At 33.9% G+C, this 22,580-nt stretch overlaps 1 long non-coding RNA gene across 1 annotated transcript in view; it reads left to right on the plus strand.

Annotated features, from left to right (window-relative positions):
- Positions 1 to 259: 259 nt before the first annotated feature.
- LOC308653620 overlaps positions 260 to 22,580 on the plus strand; it is a 169,589-nt gene continuing 147,268 nt past the window's right edge. The window contains exon 1 of the long non-coding RNA XR_014023079.1: positions 260 to 408. This is a non-coding gene — a long non-coding RNA (uncharacterized lncRNA). The remainder of the gene's footprint in view (positions 409 to 22,580) is intronic.

Here is a 22,580-nt window from a genome sequence, read left to right on the forward strand (position 1 = left end):
TAAGAAAAGAAACTTTTTTTTTTTTCGATACAAAGAATATTTGCAAACTGTATGCACATTACAAAGGAAACTCCTATCTTTGATGAGACACCATGGGGCAAGCTTCCAGTTCTGACCACTTTTTAAAACATGCCTTCGCCATTTTTGACCCTCTTGCCACTTAACCCAATTCCCCGAGGCCCCTCTTCCCACTTGGCTCGGCAAACGTGTCTTTTATTATGACTCAGCCCCACTCGGCCCGCTCTCTCGGCCAAGCGGCTGACGCTCACGGCGGAGGCGCCCGGGCTTGCCGCTCGTGGACGAGGGCTCGCGCCCCGGCTCGCGCCCGCTGCTCCCGCTTTACGGCTGCTGCAAACCCGCCCGGCCCGGCAGCCGTACCGCAGACGAGCCCGCGCCCGCGCCGCTCAGGTAATCGGAGTCCTTCTCTTTCCAAAGTTTTGTCAAAGCCAGCGCGGCACTCTGAGGCGACGCGGCCTCAGCCGAGCCCTCCACCGCTCCGCTCCTCTCCTCTCCCTCCCGCTTGGGCTAGCTACTTGGGTCCCGGGCACCGATCCGGCGAGAAGTAACGGGGCCGTGGGGGCCAGGGCAACCGCGGGGCGCGAGCGACCCCGTGGGGTGGCGCGCTGGGCACCTGGCTCTGCAGTCCCGGGGCCCAGGGGAGGCCCCCGCCCACCATCCGAAGCTGGCTGTCTTCAGAGCCAAGCCCTGTAGCTTCCAAGTGCTGGCCTCTGACATCCACACATGCACGCGCTCCGCGCCGCGGGGCTGCCAGATGCGGCTCCCTAGCGGGACTCAGGTAAACACTCCAGCGCTGCAGACCCGCGCTTTAGGAAGGCTCGCTCCGACTGCCGCCCCCGCGGGTGGAATGCAGCTCCAGAGGACGTGCAGGACAGCTTTTCAAGGAAGTTTATGAGAAGCTCTGAAAACAGCAGCCTGTGATTAGAACCTACGCTGCTTTTATCCCAGTGTCTGCTTACTACAGTTGCCCTATGGTTTCATTGTTCCATAACTCGCCTTCCCCTTTCCCCATGTTTCCTTTTTCCTTTTTATTGGGTAGCTTATCTTTTAGTAGTATCTTGTGTTCTTTTGTCCCTCACTGTTAGAATACCAAATACACGTAGTATAGTATCTTTTGCATTTCTCTTTTTAAATAATTGGTCTTTGCATCCTGAGGACTGTAGTCAACTGTACACAAAGTTACTGGGTTGAAGTTAGCCTTGCAGAACACAGAGAAGATGGATTTGTTTGAAACCATCTTAGAAACCTAGGTAAAGATGTAGTTTCTGTTGCAGTTAAGCAATAAGTTACTGTAGTATTTACTCTGGTCAGCACAATTCAGTAGCGGCGCTTTTGTCTGTCAAGAGCTAATTAGTGACAGATTTAAAAGAAAAGACTGTGTTCTCGTCCTCCAGATTCTATATCCAGGAGAAGGAACACTTATGAGCACTGGGAGAATAGGGAGGGGTTAAAGAAAGGGTTGGGTTTTAAACTGGCAATTGAATAGGATTGTCCCCATTTCTTCTCTTTCTCCTTTAAACATTCTTAATGTTCAAAGAGGTTCTTTTAGTACCAGTTTAAGATGAAAGTGTTAAACTGTTCAAGGACTTTTCTCCTTTACAGTCCATAATCCCTGATCTCAAAATTCCTGCGAAATATGATAGTAACTCTTCTTGATAAGGTTGAACTAATGTATTTCAGAGACCACATAAAAAACATTTTCAACTTTTATTACAGAACCAACAAGAGTGAAATGAATTATTAGTTGCTTACATAAATCGTTATCAGATTCGCATAGAGAATTTAAGGCTTATTTATTCACTTAACAAACATCCAGTGCATACGACATGCCATACACTGTTCTTAACTCTGAATAAAGTGAAGAACAAATTTCTACCTTCTTGAAATATGTATCCTAGAGGAGGGAGATACTATATAAAATAAATAATGAAAATATGAAGTGATACTATCATAAGAACTTTGGCGAACATAAAGCAAGGAAAACATTTTTTGTGTGTTTAGAAATTTGAATACAGTTTTGAGGTGATTCCTTAGAAGAAAGTAACATTTCAGTAGACTTAAAGCAGGTGAGGGAGTGAGCCATAATCTTATGGGGAAAAGAGCTTTCTAGACACACAGACTAGCAAATAAAGAGAAGCAGGGACACCATTAGATTATTATAATAATCCATGTGACAGATGATGGTGGGTTATACTTGGATGATAGTGGAGGTGGTGAAAATTCAGATTCTGGATATGTTTCGAGAGTATAAGATACATATTTTTGTACAAAATTTGCTGATGGATTTGGTATAAAGTGTGAGAGCAAAATAAATTAAGGAAAACTTAATTGCCTGAACAATTGAACAGACAGATTTTAATTAACTGAAATGGACAAGATGCAGGAGGAAAATTTCGTGGGATTAAGAATTTGGATCATGGTGCGTTAAGTGTTAGTCATGTTTTAAATATTCAAGTGGAGATGTCCAGAAGGAAGTTAGTTGGAAGGACAGGCTAACAATATACATTTAGGGTTCTTTATTGGATAGATTATTATAAAAGTGAAAAGATTAGATGAATTCATCAAAAGCCTGTGGGTTTAAAAATTTGAAGAGGACTAAGGACTGAGCCTTGGTGCACTTCAACATTACGAGATGAAGCAGAACCAGTAAAGGGAGTCTAAACAAGAACTGTATGTGAGGTAAGAGGAAAAGCAAGAGTGTGGAATCCTGGAAATCAATAAGGAGGTATTTGGAAGTAGGGGGCTGGTGTGCTGTTTTTAAAGATGAGGATTGAGAGTGGATTTAGCAAAAGAAATTATTGATGACCTTAATGATAGCAGTTTTCATGGAATGATAGGAGTGAAAGCTTGTTTGTAATGTGTGTGACCAAGTAGAAGGAGAGAAATTGTAGAGGATGATAGTATGCATGACTTCAAGGTTTTTGTGGAAAAAAAGTTTTAAAGATGTGCAAAACAGTGTTATGATTTGCTTTTCTCTAATTACTAAAGATGTTGAAAACTTTTTCATACATTTGTTGATTGCTTGTATATCTTCTTAGAAGTGTCTGTTAAGTTCCTTAGCCCATTTATTGTTTTTTTTTTAGTTAAGGTTTTTGAGTTCTTTATGTATCCTGGAGATTAGTGCTCTGATGTGTGTGTGGTAAAAATTTGCTTCCATACTGTAGGTTCTTTTCACATCAATGATTGTTTCTTTTGCTGAGAAGAAGCTTTTTAGTTGGAATCCATCCCATTTTTTGATTCTTGATTTTATTTCTTGCACTTTAGGAGTCTTGTTAAGGAAATCAGGGCCTAATCCAACATGATGAAGATTTGGGCCTGCTTTTTCTTCTATTAGGTGCAGGGTCTCTGGTCTAATTCTTAGGTCCTTGATCTACTTTGAGTTGAGTTTTGTGCATGGTAACAGAGGTTTAATTTCATTTTGTTACATATGGAGTTCCAGTTTTCCCAGCACCATTTGTTGAAGAGGCTATCCTTTTCCAATGTATGTTTTTGGCATCTTTATCTAGATTGAGATAACTATATTTATGTGGGTTGGTCTCTGTGTCTTCTATTCTGTAACATTGGTCTACATGTCTATTTTGGTGCCATACCAAGCTGTTTTTGTTACTGTTGCTCTGTAGTAAAACTTCTGGTATTGTGATGCCTCTTGCTTCACTTTTCTTGCTAAGGATTGCTTTAGCTATTCTGGGTCTCTTATTTTTCCAAATGAATTTTATGATTGCTTTTTCTAGTTCTATGAAGAATGTCATTCGGATTTTAATAGGAATCACATTAAATCTGTATAACAGTTTTGGTAGTATGGCCATTTTGACAATATTAATTCTGCCTATCCAAGAGCATGGGAGATCTTTCCATCTTCTAAGGTCTTCTTCAATTTCTTTCTTTAGTGTTCTGTAGTTTTCATTGCAGAAGTCTTTCACCCTTTTGTTTGATTGATTCTCAAGTATTTTATATTTTTGAGGCTAGTCTGAATGGGGTAGTTTTCCTAATTTTTCTTTCATGGATTTATCACTTATGTATTGAAATGCATTTGATTTCTGGGTATTGATTTTATATCATGCTATTTTGCTGAATTCATTTATTATTTCTAGAAGCTTTTTGGTGGAATTTTTTGGATCTTCTAAATATGGAATCATGTCCTTGGCAAATATTGATAGTGTGAGTTCTTCTTTTCCTATGTGTATCCCTTTAATATCTTTTGTCTGTCTAATTGCTAGAGTTAGAGTTTTAAGGAGTATGTTGAATAGAAGTTGTGAAAGAAGGCATCCCTGTCTTTTTCCTGCTTTTAGATGGAATGCTTCCAAGAGGGTGTGGGGAGAAAGGTACACTCATACATTGCTGGAAGATCTGCAAATTGGTGCAATCACTTTGGAAACTAGTGTAGAGATTCCTCAGAAAGTTGGAATGGAACCACCATTTGATCCAGCTATCCCACTCTACAAAGGACTTAAAATCAGCATACTATAGTGACATAGCCACACCAATGTTTATAGTTGTTGAATTCACAATATCTAAACTGTGGAACCAACATAGATGCCCATAAGTAGATGAATGGATAGAGAATCTAAGGTGTATATACACAATGGAATATTACTCAGCATTAAAAGAGAATAAAATCATGGCATTTGCAGGTTAATGGATGGAGTTGGAGACTATTATGCTAAGTGAAGTAAGCCAATCCCAAAAGAGTAAAGGCCAAATGTTTTCTCTGATTAGTGGGTGGTGATCTATAATGGGGGGCATAGGAAAAATTGAGGAACTTTGGAATGGGTAAAGGAGAGGGTGGGAAGGGGTTATGGGGGTAGGAAAGATGATGGAATGAAATGGACATCATTACTATAGGTACACAAATGATTGCATGAATGGTGCATCTCTACATTGTGTACAACCAGAGAATTGAAGTGTTGTGCTCCATTTGTGTATGATGAATTGAAATGCATTCTGCTGTCATGTACAACTAAGTAGAACAAATAAAAAATAATAATAAAGTTTTAAAAACCAGTGTTATGTTGTTGTACTAATGAGAAATCCAATGAAATGGAAGAGTTAATGATGTAGGAGAGAGGGAGCAGTATTTTTAAGTAGGTGAAAGAGGGTATTTATGTTCTACAGGAGAGGTTATCTGTGTCTAGGATTATGGGGTGTTTAGTAATTAAAAAAAAAAAAGGCAAAGTGTGTGGACACATCCAGGTGGAGAATGTAGATGTTTACTTTGGATCACTTTTCTCATATTTTGCTTGACAGTCCTGGTGCATGAGTAATTTATAGGAATTGTTTGATTTTCCTAAAAATTGTTTTCAGAGAAATTTGATGAAAGAATACGTCGAGATTCTGAGAATTTCTTGATGAAAAGAACTTTGTCTTTTCTGAGGAGAGAAGAGGGAAATTTGTTCCCTGAGTTTTATTCTGGAGAAGACTTGGAAAACAAGTTGAAATTACAAGATAAAAGTTAACTGGGGGCAGTGGAGAAGAAATAAGGCAGGCTGAATCCTAATGTGAAATCTGGGAAAACCTTTGATGAGAAGGATGATATCTTTGAATCTCACCTCCTGTGTAGTGAATAACTACAGCAAAGTTCTTAGGACAATACTGTCATTATCCAAGAGACCCTTGATTTAAATAACTAAGTGTGATGAAATGGAAAACAGTGTTATTGCTGGTAGTGAATCTAACAAGAGAGAGGTGGGTTTAAGTCTGGGAAGAAATATTAGCAGGATTACATTTTAAATTGGCTTTTGAAAATGAAATAAGACTGGATTGGCAACAAGTAGGCTATAGAAAAATATAGCATTTTGAGAACATTGCCCATGGATATTGGATAAAGATGGAGAGAACTGTTAAAGTTGGAAAAGATAACTTGTTTGAGGTGACTTTCCTTCAGTTATTTAGAGACCATTTATTTGTTGAATCTTTATTATAACACAGGGATCTATATAAAGTTTTAGCAAGGGATGATGATAACCGCTATTTAAATGACATCATCTCTGCCCTCAACATTACCATTTCTGGTAAAGAGTATATACAAATATTCTGATATAATTGATAAATAACTTATGAAGAGTACTGAATATTTCAAAGTTGTTGGTTTAAAAAATTTATTATGGGAATTATTAGAAATTCAAAAGTAAAGAGAAACTTTTAATGGATCCCATTGTACTCATTGCCCTTCAAAATCTATCAGTTTTCTGCTGATCTTATATGTTGTGAGAGTGTAGAGAAAGGAGACATTGTTTCTGTTGGTAGTTCAGGACAGGAAGACTTCTTGGAACCTCTCCATGATAAAAAGAAAACAGAACATTAAAGAGAATTGTTGAGTTCTTGGTTCTAGTTTTGTATCTGTCAATGGCTTGCTGGATAACTTTCTGTCACTCCATCTTTCTATTCTTCACTCTCATTCTCTGAAAAGTGTGGTTATTCTGCATTAAGGGGCTTGAAACTATGGTCCATGGGACTAATCCTAAAATGTTTAGTATCTGGCCTTTTACAAAATGCCTTTCAACCCTTATTCTACATAAGAGTTGAGATTCCATCAGCTCCAATAATGCTAATCTATTGGTAAACTAAAACTTTGTAATAGTAATTAATATTTATTAAGCATTTACTAAGTACCAGCATAATATTTTGCATGGAACAATTTACTTAATCCTCACCAAAACCCTAGAGAATAGTTTCTCTTATTTTTACAAGTGAAGAAACTAAGGCATAAGATGGGTAAATAACTTCCTCAAGTTAACAGTAAATAATGGGGCTAGGCAGTACTATTTCAGCAACCAACCATATTCTTTTTTTGTTGTTTTAATATATTTTTAATTATTAGTAGACCTTTGTTTTATTCATTTATATGTGGTGCTGAGAATTGAACCCAGTGTCTCACATATGCCAGGCAAGTGCGCTGCCTCTGAACCCCAGCCCCACCTCCAGCAGCCACATTCTTAATCATAATGATGCATTATCTTTGGTCACATAGAAAAAGAAGTATATATTAAAAGAATTTCAGCAAATCACAGAATGAACAGTAATTTGTACATCAATTATTTGTATTCAAGAAAGGCCCTATATTGTGATTTTAGGTGTAAAAGCTTTAAGATGCTGATCAATCCTGAATGTATGTTGCAGTTGAATATGTTGCTTTGATAGAAGATTCTAATACAGCATCGTTTTCTTAAGAAAACAGTGGATTTTTGAAAGCAGAAACTCAAAAAGTAAGCATATATAAATGATATATAGAATTCTATCATTGTTTCTGCTGACAATACAGATTTCAAGAGTCCATCTCTTTAATATATGATATGATTTGTACAAAAGATGAGGAGTTATGGGCCCAAATTTCTAGATCCAGTTCTGTTCCCAAATAGTTTTGTTCTCAAGTTCTTCTCCTGGCCTTCCTTAAGTTATTTATGAAAAGTGAGGAAATGGCTTAGATCATCTTTAAGACTTCTGTGGCTCAAAAATATGGTTGTGTAATTTTATACATAGTATATTCAAAGAAATAGATGAAATAGCTATCTGGGAAAAGTAGGATTGTTAAGGTAAACATTTAAGCTCCCCTTCTGTATACACACATAAACATACAAATATGTGTAAACATAAATATCAGCTAGTACATATAAGTATAAAATCACTGTGATTTATTTTTATGTGTGATTTATTAGAAGCATTAGTCGTTTTTGATATGTAGGTAAATAAGCATCTTCCCTATGTTTGTGTGGTTTTGTATTTGTACAAAATAAGAGATTTTTTTTTCCCCTCAACCAGAAACATGCAGTTGTATGGAAAGTAAGTCTTGATGAATTCCTTGACCTCTGTGTTATGGCAGTGTGTCTCATGTTTTCTTTAGCAAAATTTGATTCATTGCTCAATTTGTCTGCCAGTTAAAAGCAAACAGTATGCCTGAAACAGGGTTGTCTGTTTTCTACTGTTGCATGGGATTATTGATGTCAGACAAAATTGTAATTTAATTGTTTTGACATTTTGATCTGAACAGTTCAGATAAGAAAGGAGATTCATCTTGCATAAAAACCTAGTATTTTGAGCTCAGCATGTTTTTTCCTAACTACTTGCTATATACATGTTATATTATTTTTTGTAAAGTTACATTTTTATCCTAATGGGAATTTATGCTCACAGTATTAATTACCAAAGTATGATTCAATAGGAATATATTACAGATATGTTAAGTTTTTGATGTTCAGTCATGAAAAACTTTAGAAATGCTATGTTTTAAAAACATAATGAAAATTTCATATTTATTTTCATTGAATATAAGAGCACATTTTTATATTATAGTTGACTTTTTGCTTTTTTATAATCTTGGCATACAAATTTATTCATAAATGTCTTCAGTTTTAGGACTCTATTAATCCACACTGGTAAACTGATAACTTTGCATAAACTGTGTTCTTTTACTCCTGTGCATTGTGTATAGTTATCACTGGTGATGACTTCAGTACATTTCTAAATGTGTTTGGGGTCTCTTTATCTTTTTATGCTTAGAAACTAGAGATAAAATCTAGAAGAAACACTTATTATATTCTGTATTTTGTGTGTGTGTGTATATGTATTTTCATTTCATTTTATATATCATCCAGTAATTTGATAATATGTTGGAACATATCTGGTTCTAAAAGCACTTGTATCCTATTCAGCTCTATAGGGCCCCATTCAGGTTTTTTGAAACACTGAACCAAACCTGAAAACATTCTTTCATAGATTTCTGAACTCTCAGAGTGCTTAAACAGAAGTAAACACCCCTGGGGCGCTATAACACTTTTTTAGTCATAGGAATTGCTTGAAATTGCTAATCACATTTAGGTGATAAAAGCCTCTTTTACCTGACCTTCTCTAGCAGTGAAGATATTATTAAAGAGATAAATTTGGGGGCAAACTTGAGAAAGCTTGTGGTCTTGGATTCTTTTCCTAAGCTTTTGCTGGAGTCCAGAACATTTGAAAAAATAAGAGCCAGGTATTTTTAAGCAAAATCGCTTATGCCTATTCTGGTATGCATGTTTATGAAAATGCCTCAAGACTTTACTGGTTCTTTTTGAGATGAGAAAGTATAAGTGCTGTTTCCTATGGAATTTCTCTTTATAGGAGATGAAAGTTACCTAGATAAACTCTTTAAGTAAGCTATTGTTGGTAATAATAGAATGCTAGCAGTCATCCATCTTGTAAGAATTTTTCCAAAGAAAGCCTAGATGTTAGGGGATTAGAGGATCCTTCAAAATGGGCCAGCTAAATTCTTTGTAAGCCACTACTTAGAAGCTAGAAAATAAGATGATGCTTCTTGGAGTGCTCAAAGCCAGGCATAAATATGAGCCATTGTCTTGGAGTGTCAAATTTACTAAAACAAAAGAAAACAAAAAAAAAATGTTTCTTTTGGAAAATAGTTAAGTAATTTATCAGGTAAATTAAATATTTAAAAACATAAGTGGATGTGAATATGACATCCAATGTAAGAAACATGGTTTCTGAAATAATTTAAAATTAAAAATAGTTCTTACTTGTAGAGTGTCTCTATAGACTATATTTTCAAGTTCCAGGAAAGGATATAGCTAACGTAAAAAAATAGGTAGTTTAGCTGTCATATTCATGTAATTTTTACACTACTAAGTTTATTACATGCCATTGAGATTATTACCACTATTCACACATTTTGGTTTAATTCGCTTTCCTGGTATTTGCCCATTCTTATCTCTTAGTTTGTGGAAATATATTCCCTCTTTATTTTCTTCTGGCATTGATATATAATTTCCACAAGATGCTCAATCCCACTCCTTTTTTGACTTTTATTTTAAAACCATAGATATACATAAGAATTTGCAAAGATAATATGAGATTCACTGTTTATCTTTTACCCAGGTTTCCCTTTAGGTTGCATGTTACATAACTTTAGTACAATATCAAAACCATGATATTGTATTGCATGTTTCTGTGTTATTTTAATCTTATGTGGATTCATGTGATTATCAACATATCCAAGGTACAAAACTATTCCATCACCGCAAAAGTACCTTTTATACCACCCTAAAATGAAGATACTACAAGAATCGGAGGTATTTGAACTTAGCAAAGGGATTATTCATATTATTCTAATTTTAAAAATTTTATGTAAATACTAGATCATTTCATATTTTGAATCATAAAAGATAAAGTTATCTTTAGAATGCAAGAGAGCTTAAATAGTTAAATAAGTATAACTATTGAAGTCATCTGTGAAAGAAGTTTTTGAAGGCTCAATCTCAAGTTATCTAGAATCTTTGTTTTGGAAAGCTGGATGTTAATATGCTTCAAGATTGGAAACAGGAGATATCATGTGATCTTGTCCATCTGTGACTTAGTCTTTATATATGTGCTAGAATTACTAGTCGAAACAACAGAGAATATGGGGGAGCAAATAGAGGAGTCTTGTTGAGTGTCTTAAGTACCTCTGCAGCCTTACATTTTATTGGAACTCAGAGTTGGAGGAAAGTTAACATTTCAGCATCATCAAAAGTATTATTAATGGCATAGTACCACATTTAATTTTGTAACTGTTAATGTCTACAGACTACATCATGATCATTCTTTAGTTAATATTGTAGGAGGGTAATTATTCTACTATCAAGATCTGAGAAACACTTCATGATAGATTTTCTCAGAGGTATTTCCAGGCAATCATGATCTGGGATTTTAGTCTCATCTATTGTCGTGTGAACAGTATAAATATATTGTTAAAGCACAGCTTATATGTATCTAAATTTTAATACCTTACAAGATATTTTAGCTTTATTTGAAAATTCATGATTGTTAATATATGAAATAGCTGTCTTCTATCTGGATCTCTATTTGGAGATTTTAAAATACTATTGAAACTTGCAACTATAATAATAGTGGCCATCTCTCCATTAGTACTTTCCCTTTTTAGGTTATCTGAATACAGCACAGAATTCCTATCTATCTTTTCAGTTTTTACTCTGTTATCTGAATGTCTCTTATAATATTATTGTTATGATATCTAAACATTAGTTCTACATTGCCATCATCTTCATTATTCTTATCAGTTTTCTGTCATTAAAGCGGAAATATATGTATAAATAAGCATATAGTGTTCTTCATTGGCTCTACTAATTTTGAAGTAGATGCATAGGAAGGGCAAGGCAGAGAATGAATGAGCCTATTTGTCTTCTCAATAGATTTTGTTTTATCTCATCAATTGCATATGGTTCAATTTTATACCCCCTATTATTAATTTCACTTAGAATGAAAAATCAGTTTATTTTAATGTTTATTAAATCTTGGACATTTTTTGAAGTTAAAAAAATCCTGAAATTGTATACACGCAGAGAGAAAAGGTAGGTTAGTTTTTACTTTTACCATGTATAACATGATATGCAGCCATCTGTCTCTAACATCTGTATCAACCTCAATTTGGGGATGTTACTTTGGGTTCTGCTAATATCAAGAGTTTAATTTATTGATAATGTTTGAGAGATAATGACATTGGTGTGATTCAAGTGACTCATCATCACCAGTTCTTCCCTTTAATTGTGAAAGTTACTCTTGACTTCATTGCTGCTTGGTATGTATCTATAAAAAAGTAGCTGTTCTTTTATTTGCTCAATATCAAATATAAAAATCTAATTGTGTGATTTTTCACATCATTGTTACCAAGAATTCAATTTTAAAGCAAGCAGAAAGCTACATAATAGAAGCTAGATGTGTTTGTATTATAATCTAGACATTTTCTTAGTATGTATCCAATTTGAACTCTTCTAAGCATTTTTATGATAAAAAGCCCATCACATTGTGTTCAGAACAAAATAGTTACAAAACCTGTAAATTAATGTTTGATAAAAAAAGACTTGCCATTGTATTAGTTTATATCTTTGACATTGGTCTATCTCACATGCCTTTTTTTTTTGGATTACACATTTTTGGAGATAGTGAAAAAGAAACCTTTATCCATTTTCACAACACATGAATTGTCTACATAGCTTGTCCTTCACATTAATATAAACACAAAAATAGCATTAAAACCAGTTAAACATTGTTTATAAAAGAAGCAGATAGTGAAGATAGTGAAGCAGTTAAGGAAGACAGACTAACAGATACTTGTCAGTTTGTCATCTGCATTGTGGTATTTCACTTTTAAGCGTTTGGGAACCCTGCTAGGACATTTGATTTTTGTCTCACACCTTGTTTCTTACTTGACCCACTTATCATATGTGTGATCACCTTTCAGAATTCTAATTAATGAATTTAAAGTGATATTAATAATAGTATATTACATAAGCATTATTGTAAGAATAAATTAAGGTGGAATGTGAGAAAATGCATTATGCTATATATGTTCATGTTGTTAGAGTTAGGTCTGGGTTTAAATCCCAGTGTCCTATTTGGGTATTCTATTTCTCTGTGATTCTTGATAACTTGGCTTACCTGTATTTTAGCCTCTTTAAACTGGGAATGACTTTTCTTACTTCGGAAGATTGTTTTGAAGTTAAATTAGATAGTACTGTATGTAAAATATATTATATGGCATTTAATACTCAATAAATGCTGTTTCCCTTTAATTTCCATGTCACTTTTCACCATTTTCTCATTCTCCTCAATTGCCGGGAAGGGCATTTGGTAAGATCAGACATGGGTTTGGATGAAACCAGTTTTCATTTTCTGTTCTATGGCAAGCCTCAAGGAAAGACAAGGGGATCAGTAAGGTAAGAATGTTATGTCTTTACCCAGAAAGTGAGGGTATATTTTTGTGATGAAAGTTTGAAATGATTTTACAAGATGTTTGGTATCCAGTCTTCGGATACTGTTCCTCCTCTATTGAATTATCCATGGTGGCTTCTGAATGAAGCCAAACTTCTTAACCCCTCAAATGAGGTTGGATGTAATCTGGCCTCTACTGAAGACTGCAACCTCATCTCCCTTCCCCAGGACTAAACATACATTTTGATCTATCCCAATGGATCCCAACCACAAATACAATAGGAGTCTTTGCACTTACTTGATCCTGTTGCCTGAAATGCCTTTCTCTCTTCTTTAAATGACAAATGCCTATATATCCAGCAAGATTCAGTTAAAGTATATTTATTTTTTATAAGTGCCTCCTACCCAAGTCAGTCACACTTCTTCAGCTATGGTCCTATCTTCATTTTTATATTTATTATTTAGTTATTATTATTTCTTCATTCACATCCACCCTGCACTTCCTATTTGCTGCATAGGCAGAGATAGTGTCTTTTAATTTCTGTATTTTTTTCTCATCTAGCTTCTATTAATTACAGTACCTGGAGTGCCCAGAATATGCTTTTTAAGTGAATTTGTCTTTATGACAAACATAAATACCCTACAATGTTCTATAACAGAGCAGCACAAACCAAAGCTACTCCCAGTTGCCTGCTGTTCTTGTGAAAATGTTCATCCCCAAATATATTATAACTTCATATCCTGTTCTTAGCCTTATCAGGTACACTGAAGTGCCTAGGCTAACAACAGGTAAGACTGGTGCTGAAGACATAGCTTGTCTTGTAAAAAGTAATGACTTTTTACTCCTTAAACAAAGTTGGTATATTTAGAAAATAAGATGGATTAATAGATAGGAAATAAGGACTTATCTTACCTGAAAGTATCTGAGAATAGTTGATAAGGCCTGATTTTGATTGTTTATAAGCTTCTTAGGGAGGACAGCACGCACATTGTACATAAAGGTGAGCAGAGCAGGTAGGCAGGGTAGGAGTAAGGAGGATGAAGAATCCAAGTCATAAAAAGGGAAATCTGTTTCTAGATAGTTCCCAGAGACTAATACAGAAGTAAATACAGAAGTAAAGAGAACTTTGTGGGTTAAGAAGCAGGAAAATTGAAAGTATGAATGATGAATTCAAGAGTTGTATTAAGCCACTGGAGATAGGAATGAGTGAAGACCAGTAACGTAATTGGTATTTAACTTAATTATAAATAGGTCAAATGTAGGCTCCAGAGATGCCATCCATTGGACCTGTGCTTACCTTTTGGGATACTTAATGTTGCTGAATTATACTGCACAATAGGGTGGCATGGGGAAAACTAGAGAAATGGAAAGATTGAATCAGCAAGTCATGTTTTTCTTAAAATAAATATTGTGATATGTGGTCTGGAATTTGGTTGATGGATGGGTCCAGGAAATCAGGAATTTTTATACTGATTATAAATTATTGGAGACCATGTTGGTATAGAATTCAATTCAGTTTTGTTCTGTTTATACCTATCTTTGCTGAGGAAAACAAAGATAAATAAGATGGATCCTGATTTTACCCTCACAGAATTATTGGTGTAATTTAGAGAATGAAAAAAGAAAACAAATCAATTACTAAAAGATAAGAAAGGCAAGTTTTTTTTTTAAATCCTCAAAACTATGTTTTTATCTGAGACTATCTTTTATTTCATAGATCAGAGATGGTGGTTTGATGCTGACATTATTTTTCATGTGTAACATATAATATAGGTTTTTCTTCTCAAAAGTTTATTATGCCTACTCCAATTTGCATTTTTTTCAAAATTTCTTCTATTGGTATTGAACAAATGAATGTGAAAAATGATGTTGGTAAGTTTGAAGTATTACATTTTTGAATATAACTTCTTTGTTATAGCAACTTTATTTTATGTGTGCTTCACATACTTCTTGGAAATATGTAACTATTGAATAAAATGAGTAAGTATAAGTGTTGGGATGTAAAAAATCAAAATCAATTTTTACATTTGATTAATTCTATTAACCATAAATGACAGGGATCTTATATTTTTAGGTATAAGTAACTTTTTTTCTTCATGGTGCTAGGGGAGAAGCAAATGTTCTACCACTGAACTTATATGTAATAACAAATTCCACCATTATGTATAATTATAATGTACAATAAAATATGGAAAAAATAACACAAACAGAAAAGAGATCATTGGGGCTGGGTCAGCTCAGTGGCAGAGTACTTGCCTAGCATGAGTGAGGAGGCACTGGGTTTGATTCTTAGCACCACATATAAATAAATAAAATAAAAGTCCATCAACAACTAAAAGAAAAAAAATAAAAAGATAATCTATTCTTCCCCTTTCTATTTAAAAAGAAACATTAAATGATGTTCTCAGATTCACATAGATCCCGTTGAGATGAAACCATTTTGGGACTGAAAATTGGTGTCTAACTCCTAGTCTCTGCTGATATCCAGATACATGGTTTGGTTAAAACAAAATTTATTTTTTGAAAAAACTTGTCACAAGTAATGGCCTTTTCATTCAATGCTGGTACAGTTTTATTTATTATTTTCACATTATTCCAATAGAGGTGCTAAACTACTCAGAATTGCTTTCCAAGTTAATTAGTATTTTCTGCAAGCCTTTGTTATATTTCTTGCAACTGCAAAGATAACAATAGCTAGCTAACACTTTTACAGATTGGAGGAGAACTTGGGGGAATGGGCAAGAGAGAGAGAGAAAGGAGGTGGGTTAGATAGAAGGGGTGGTCCTGAAAAGTGGTCCCAAGTTCTTTGGGAAGCTTCCTCTGGTCTTTTAGAGAATGAGAAAATAATTATTTTCCAGTGAGTTGGCTATTCTTTTATTTTGTGATTATATCTAATCTAATCTTCTTCATAATATATTGACAAAATTGGTAAATTTTATTGGTCCTTTCATATTTTTTGTTTTACTTTGTTTTTAACTTTATGAATGACTATCTAGAATATGCAGTAGGTTTTAGAGAGAAAGGCCTAGGTGAAGCCTATTAATAGAAGACTTGGTAATATTAGGGACTAGCTGCCCGAAATAAGAGACATGCTCAAAGAATGATGTGTTTTAAAATGGAGAAAATGTCAGGTTTGAGGACAGTGGGGAAGTGGGAAAATGAAAATGAAAGCTATTGGTTTAGTTGATTTTCTCAGTGTTTGTGAAGACTGAATGTGAAGAACATACAGAGAACAGTGACTCAAATGAATGTTCATTCAGAATTCTAGGAGTCTGCCCTGTATGCATTAAGTAATCTTACTGATTATGGAGTCAGTAGATTCTTCACCCTCAAAATGAGAATTACAGAGGCTTATTTTTAAAGCACTGTGGAATTCTCAACTAAAATACACAATTGTAAGCTTCAAAGATAGTTTCTTTACTTATATACAGTCTTTGAAATAGTATTCAACTGAAGCCTTATAAAGTAGAATTACAACTCCCCCTGACAGATAGTAATCTTGCTTTTTTTCATGTTTTCATAACCACCTGCATGTTAAATTGTATGTGCTCTGTAATTATAAGTTGATATGAAAAAATTATTTAACTTTTTTTAAAGTTGGCTTAACATGTTAATACAACACTAGCAACATTGTTAAGAATAAGATGAAACTTGCTTTAAAGATGATTTGACTTTTTAGGAACATAAATGCATGCTGCTAAGACAAAATGAAAAAACAAAGCAAACTAAAAAAGATCTTCCCTCTCTCAAATAAAATCCATAAATAATTTCCAACAAATATGAATTATTGGGAATTAAACATATAGGCTGATGCACATCAAAAGCTAGTTTTTAAATATGCCATTAAACTGTAAATGTGTTTTCCTCTTGGATTAGGAAGAAAAAAAATAATTCGAAGATCAGTTTTATATTTGGTTAGCTTTTCTGTTCATGTATAAATACAAGGAAGCATTTATTCCTTTATTTATTTTGGTATTGGGAATTTAACCCAGGGGTGCTTTACCATTGAGGTATATTCTTAGCCTTTTTTTTTCTTTTTGAGGCAATCTTTTTGTTGTTCTAATTAGTTATACTGATAGTAGAATGGATTTTGACATGTGTACATAAATGGAGTATAACTTCTCATTCTTCTGTTTTACATCATGTAGAGTTATACCACTTGTGTAATCATATATGTACACAGGGTAATAGTGTCCGATTCATTCTATTGTCATTCCGACCTCATACCCTTTTCCCCTCCCTTCAGTCTCCTCTGTCTAATCCAAAGTACCTCTATTTTTCCCTAGCACCCCCCTTCCCAGTTGTGAATTGCCATCTGCATATTAGAGAAAACATTCGGCCTTTGGTTTTTGGGGATTGGTTTACTTCTCTTAGCATGATATTCTCTATTCCATCCATTTACTGGCAAATTCCATAATTTCATTCTTTCTTAAGTCTGAGTAATATTCCATTGTGTATATACACCACATTTTATTTATCCATTAATCTGTTGAAGAGTACGTAGGTTGGTTCCATAGTTTAGCTAGTGTAAATTGAACTGCTATAAACATTAATGTATCACTGTAGTATGCTGATTTTAAGTCCTTTGGATATAGACTAAGAAGTGGGAATACTGGGTCAAATTTCCAAGTTTTCTGAGGAATCTGGGTTCATTCTCAAGTTTTCTGAGGAATATCCATAGTGCTTTCCATAGTGGCTGCATCAATTTGCAGTCCCACCAGCAGTGTATGAGTGTACTTTTTTCCCCACATCTTTGTCAACATTTATTGTTGCTTGTATTCTTGATAATTGCCATTCTGAGTGGAGTGAGATGGAATCTCAGTTTAATTTTGATTTTCATTTCTCTAATTGCTAGAGATGTTGAACATTTTTTCATATATTTGTTGATTGATTGTATTTCTTCTGTGAAGTGTCTGTTTAGTTTCTTAGCCCATTTATTGATTGGATTATTTGTTCTTTTGGTGTTTTTTGTGTTCTTTATATATCTTGGAGATTAATGCTCGATGTGAGGTGCATATGGTAAAGATTTTCTCCGTAGGCTCTCTCTTCATGTTATTGAGTGTTTCCTTTGCTGTGAAGCAGCTTTTTAGTTTGATTTCATCCCATTATTGATTTTACTTCTTGTGCTTTAGGAGTCTTGTTAAGGAATTGAGTTCCTAAGCCTGAATGGTAGAGATTTGGGCCTACTTTTACTTTGTTGAGGTTCAGAGTCTCTGTCCTAGTGACTAAGTCCTTGATCCTCATTGAGTTGATTTTTGTGCAGGGTGAGAGGGTTTTAATTTCATTTTGCTATATATGAATTTCCAGTTTCCCAGCACCATTTATTGAAGAGACTGTCCTTTATTCATCGTATGTTTTTGGTGTCTTTGTCTAGATTGAGATAACTATATTTATGTGGGTTGGTCTTTGTGTCTTCTATTCTTTACCATTGGTCTACATATCTGTTTTGGTATTAAAACCATGCTGTTTTTGTTACTATGGCTCTGAAGTATAATTTAAGTTCTGGTATTGTGATGCCTTCTGCTTCACTTTTCTTGCTAAGGATTGCTTGGTTATTCTGGGCCTCTAATCTTTTCAAATGAATTTTATAATTATCTTTTCTATTTCTCTGAATAATGTTGTTGGAATTTTAATAGAAATTGCATTAAATCTGTAGAATGCTTTCAGTAATATGGCCATTTTGACAATGTAAATTCTGTCTATCCAATAGCATGGGAGGTCTTTCCATTTTTTAAGGTCTTTTTCAATTTCTTTCTTTAGTGTTCTTAGTTTTCATTGTAGAGGTCTCTGCCAGGTGACCAGCACTGGCTTCATGAAAGAAGGTTCGATTCATAAGTAATTGCTAGGGACTTTTAAATTAAAGAGACAAGACGCTCATTACCTTTAATACCAGCTCCAGGATGGCTTCTCCTAGCTCCTGCCTCCAGTTACCTACTGCGGTAGTTTACAGAAGAGATGAGAGAGAGAGAGAGAGAGAGAGAGAGAGAGAGAGAGAGAGAGAGAGACAGACAGGGAGAGAGAGAAAACTCGCCAGGGAGTGGGCTTTTATTGGGGAACAAAAACTTCCGGGGAAAATCCCATCCAATGAAGGTTAAGGGGGACAGTATCCCAAGGTCAGGGGCAACGATTGGGGTCTTCAGGGCAGTGGCCAGGCACACCTCTGCAAGGACAAGCCCTCCTACCTGGAAAGGGTGGGGAAGGCTCTAACACAGATGTGTCTAAGTGCCTCTCACCCAGCCAGGGAGGTAACTCAAATCATGTGAGAGGATGGACTCCCACAGAGGTCTCTCACCTCTTTTGTTAGATTGATTCCCAAATATTTTTATTGTTTTTGAAGCTAGTTTGAATGGGGTAGTTTTCCTAATTTCTCTTTCACTGGATTTATCACTGATGTGTAGGAACCCATTTGATTCATGGGTGTTAATTGTATATATTGAGGCAGTCTTTCTAAGTTGCTGTATTGCTAAGTCTGGCCTTGAACTTTCCATCCTTCAGCCTCAGCCTTCTGAGTTTCTGTGATAATAAGGGGTGCACCATTGCACCCAATGTTTATTGCTATTGGAAGAAATTTGGATAGAAAGATCTAAATGATATAGATCATATATTTACAACTTGTTTGTGTTATTTTTCAGTTATAAAAGTACAACTTTTTTAAGAATACAGGATTATTTATTACCTTAATTTAAATTTGACTTTCAGAGAATATTTTCTTTGAAAAATAATGTTTACATTTATAGTGTTTTTATATCAAAATAACATACCATCATTGTGGAACATATAAACAGCCTAGAACTATATAGAAAAATAGAAAAACAAAATGAAATAAAACACCTATAACATATTATCCAGAGATGTCCTAGACATTTTTTTCTCCTTCTGGCCTTTTTCTTTCTGTCTCTCTCTCTTTCATTTCTTAGATTCTACCAGAAATTGCATTTTTAAAACATAATTTATAGATAACATCTTGTGTATTTTAAGTTTTATTATTTTATTTTTTTTCATGGTGCTGTGGATTGAACTCAGGACCTTGCTGATGCTTGGCTAGCATTCTACCACCCAGCTGTATCCCTAGCCCTATAAATATAATTTTTGTTGGTTGAAAAATATATCATCTAAAGACCATCTACTGGGCCATAATAAACCTAAGTATTTCTATGTCATTGTGCATTTATTTACACAAATATTAAATCTTTAAATGAATGTGTTTGTTTTCTTCAAGCTTTCTTCTTCAGTTGAGTAACCTTAGTGAAAAGACTTTTCTTGAGATTACATTCCCTTCTTTCTTCCATTCCTTTAGTTACCTGATAGCTAATTCCTGGAAATTTTCTCTACCTATTCTTTGTAACCTGAAAAATCCTTTGTTTATATAGAACTGCTATGACAGCTTCCCCTTACTTTGTAATGGATATATTGCAATTGCACATAGACAAAGTATACATGGCTCCTTTCATCAAGTTGTCATGAACCTCAATAGGAATCATTGGGCACCTTGAGAATTATAAACATACTTTGAGAAAATAGAGGCAGAACTCTAAATAGCATGTAGGGAATGAAATAGTATTGACTTACTGTACAGTTTAAAATTTTTCTTTCATGAAGCATTTTACCTTTGTTATATTCAAAATGGAGTATTTTATGCCAATATTAATAGTGATGGCTCTATGAAACAAGTATTGATCTTTTATGAATAATTTACTTTTTATTGACCCCAAGAGTATAAGTTCTTAGTATTATATTATAAACATCTTATTGGCTATCTGAATCACATTTGAGTTTAGTAATTATATTCTTTTCAATACAATTTATCACTTTATAGAAAAAGATGAATAGTATTTTGGACAAGAGTATTGAACAAAATATTTTGTCTTTGATTCCTTTCAGGCATGTGGATTTGAGCTGTTTTGATTTTTATTGGAAAGATACTACTACTTTGTATAAAAGTAGATTGTTAAGATTACATGTTTTTCTTTGGAAAATTTCTTTTAACATCTGTTTCCTAAATTTTATGGTGATTTGTTTAAAAACATGAAATAAAATTTAATTAATTGTTAAAATTATTTCTGGTAAGTCACAAAATATCATTAATTAAAATCTATAGAATCACTTAAAGCTTCTTAGTGTGAATTCCTTATCTATTTAAAAAAGCTTCTAAGATAATACTGTTTTTGTCTTCCCCACCTCTCAGGTATGGTTGTGGATATATATGTGTTCATGTGTATAAGTTTATTATTCTTTGAATATCTAAAATCACTGTAAAGCATAAATAGCATAGTTTTCATCTATATACTTTTAATTTTATCTCATTAAAAGAATAATTGAACTGGAAATAAGAAATTATGTGTTCTTATGGGCATATTCTACTTAGACTATATTGGGATTTTTATTATAAAAACATTGATTCTTCTGAATGTTTTTCATTGAAAAAAATCTAATTTTTAATAATCTGTTCATTTAATGCCATTGTTTTATAAAGAACTCATAAGAAAAATGTTTGCTTATAGGTGAATTCTATTTTATTTTGAGTATATTTTCTTAAATATTAATTCTTAAAATGTTATTACTTATTTCTATACAGGAATGGTTTTTATCAGGGCATTTGTTCTTGGTTGTTGCAAAATTCTTTAGAAATCAACACAAAACAGTTTACTGAGTAATTGAACAAATTGATGCAGCCACCATCTATATAAACAGAAGTTAATTTAGAATAAATGTTTTCACAAATCGTTGAAGTCAGAACTAAAATTTATTTTCTGTTTTTTAATTCTTAAAATATTTTAAATTTTATTTTTTAATTTTTTCTAATTAGTTATACATAACCGTAGAATACATTTTGACGTATTGTACACAAATTGAACACAACTTCTTCCTCTGGCTGAACATGGTGTAGAGTCACACCAGTAGTGTAATCATATATGTGAATAGGGTAATAATGTCTTATTTATTTATTTATTTATATATGACAGTGGAATGCATTACAATTCTTATTACACATATAGAACAAAATTTTTCATATCTCTGGTTGTATACAAAGTATATTCACACCAATTCATGTCTTCATACAGTACTTTGGATAATAATAATCATCACATTCCACCCTCATTTATAACCCCATGTTCCCTCCCTTCCCCTCCAACCCCTTTGCCCTAGAGTTCATCTATTCCTTCCATGCTCCCTCTCTCTAATAATGTCTGTCTTTTTAAAGTTGATTTAATGGTAAAGTGATTTTCAAAACATTTTGTAAATAGAGTATATATGGATTGTTTTTTCAAAAAATTAGGGATAGAAATATGGAAGTAATATGAAAACCAGCGAAATATTGTTAAAGTGAAATGCAAAAATCTTTATTATTGTAGATACTCTGTGTAAAATGACTGATATGCTGAAAGATAAAGATACATCTGTATTTAGAATTGAGAAGAATTAATTTAGAGAATTAACTTAGTGTTGGTAGAGAGGCCATTAAGTGCACGTTTGAGTTAGGAGATAATAGGTCTCACAGCATTGTCTTGAAGTGGAAGTAGGAAAAGGTTAAAGAACCATTTGGAAAAGTATAACACTGAATGAACTGAGCAAAAAGTAATCCAGTTCATATTACTATATAGTTAGAATAGGAAAAGTCCTTACAAAATTAAGGTTTTGTTTATTTTTTAATTGAGTATAAAATAGAGACACTAGTAGACTTTATAAAAATGGTAATTCAGTAATCCCATTTGCTTTATTATCAGTGTTCTCTCATATTACTATGAAGCTACTTGTGAACAGCTTATATTTCTCTTGGCTTTTATTGGCCATAGGAATATGCCGAATTTAAAAGTACAAGTAATTATTCAGCCTCAGATAACTTCTATGCAGTGAACCACCATTTTTTTTG

Source organism: Spermophilus citellus, assembly GCF_964194105.1.
Source record: "Spermophilus citellus genome assembly, chromosome: 7".
Lineage (NCBI taxonomy): Eukaryota > Metazoa > Chordata > Mammalia > Rodentia > Sciuridae > Spermophilus > Spermophilus citellus.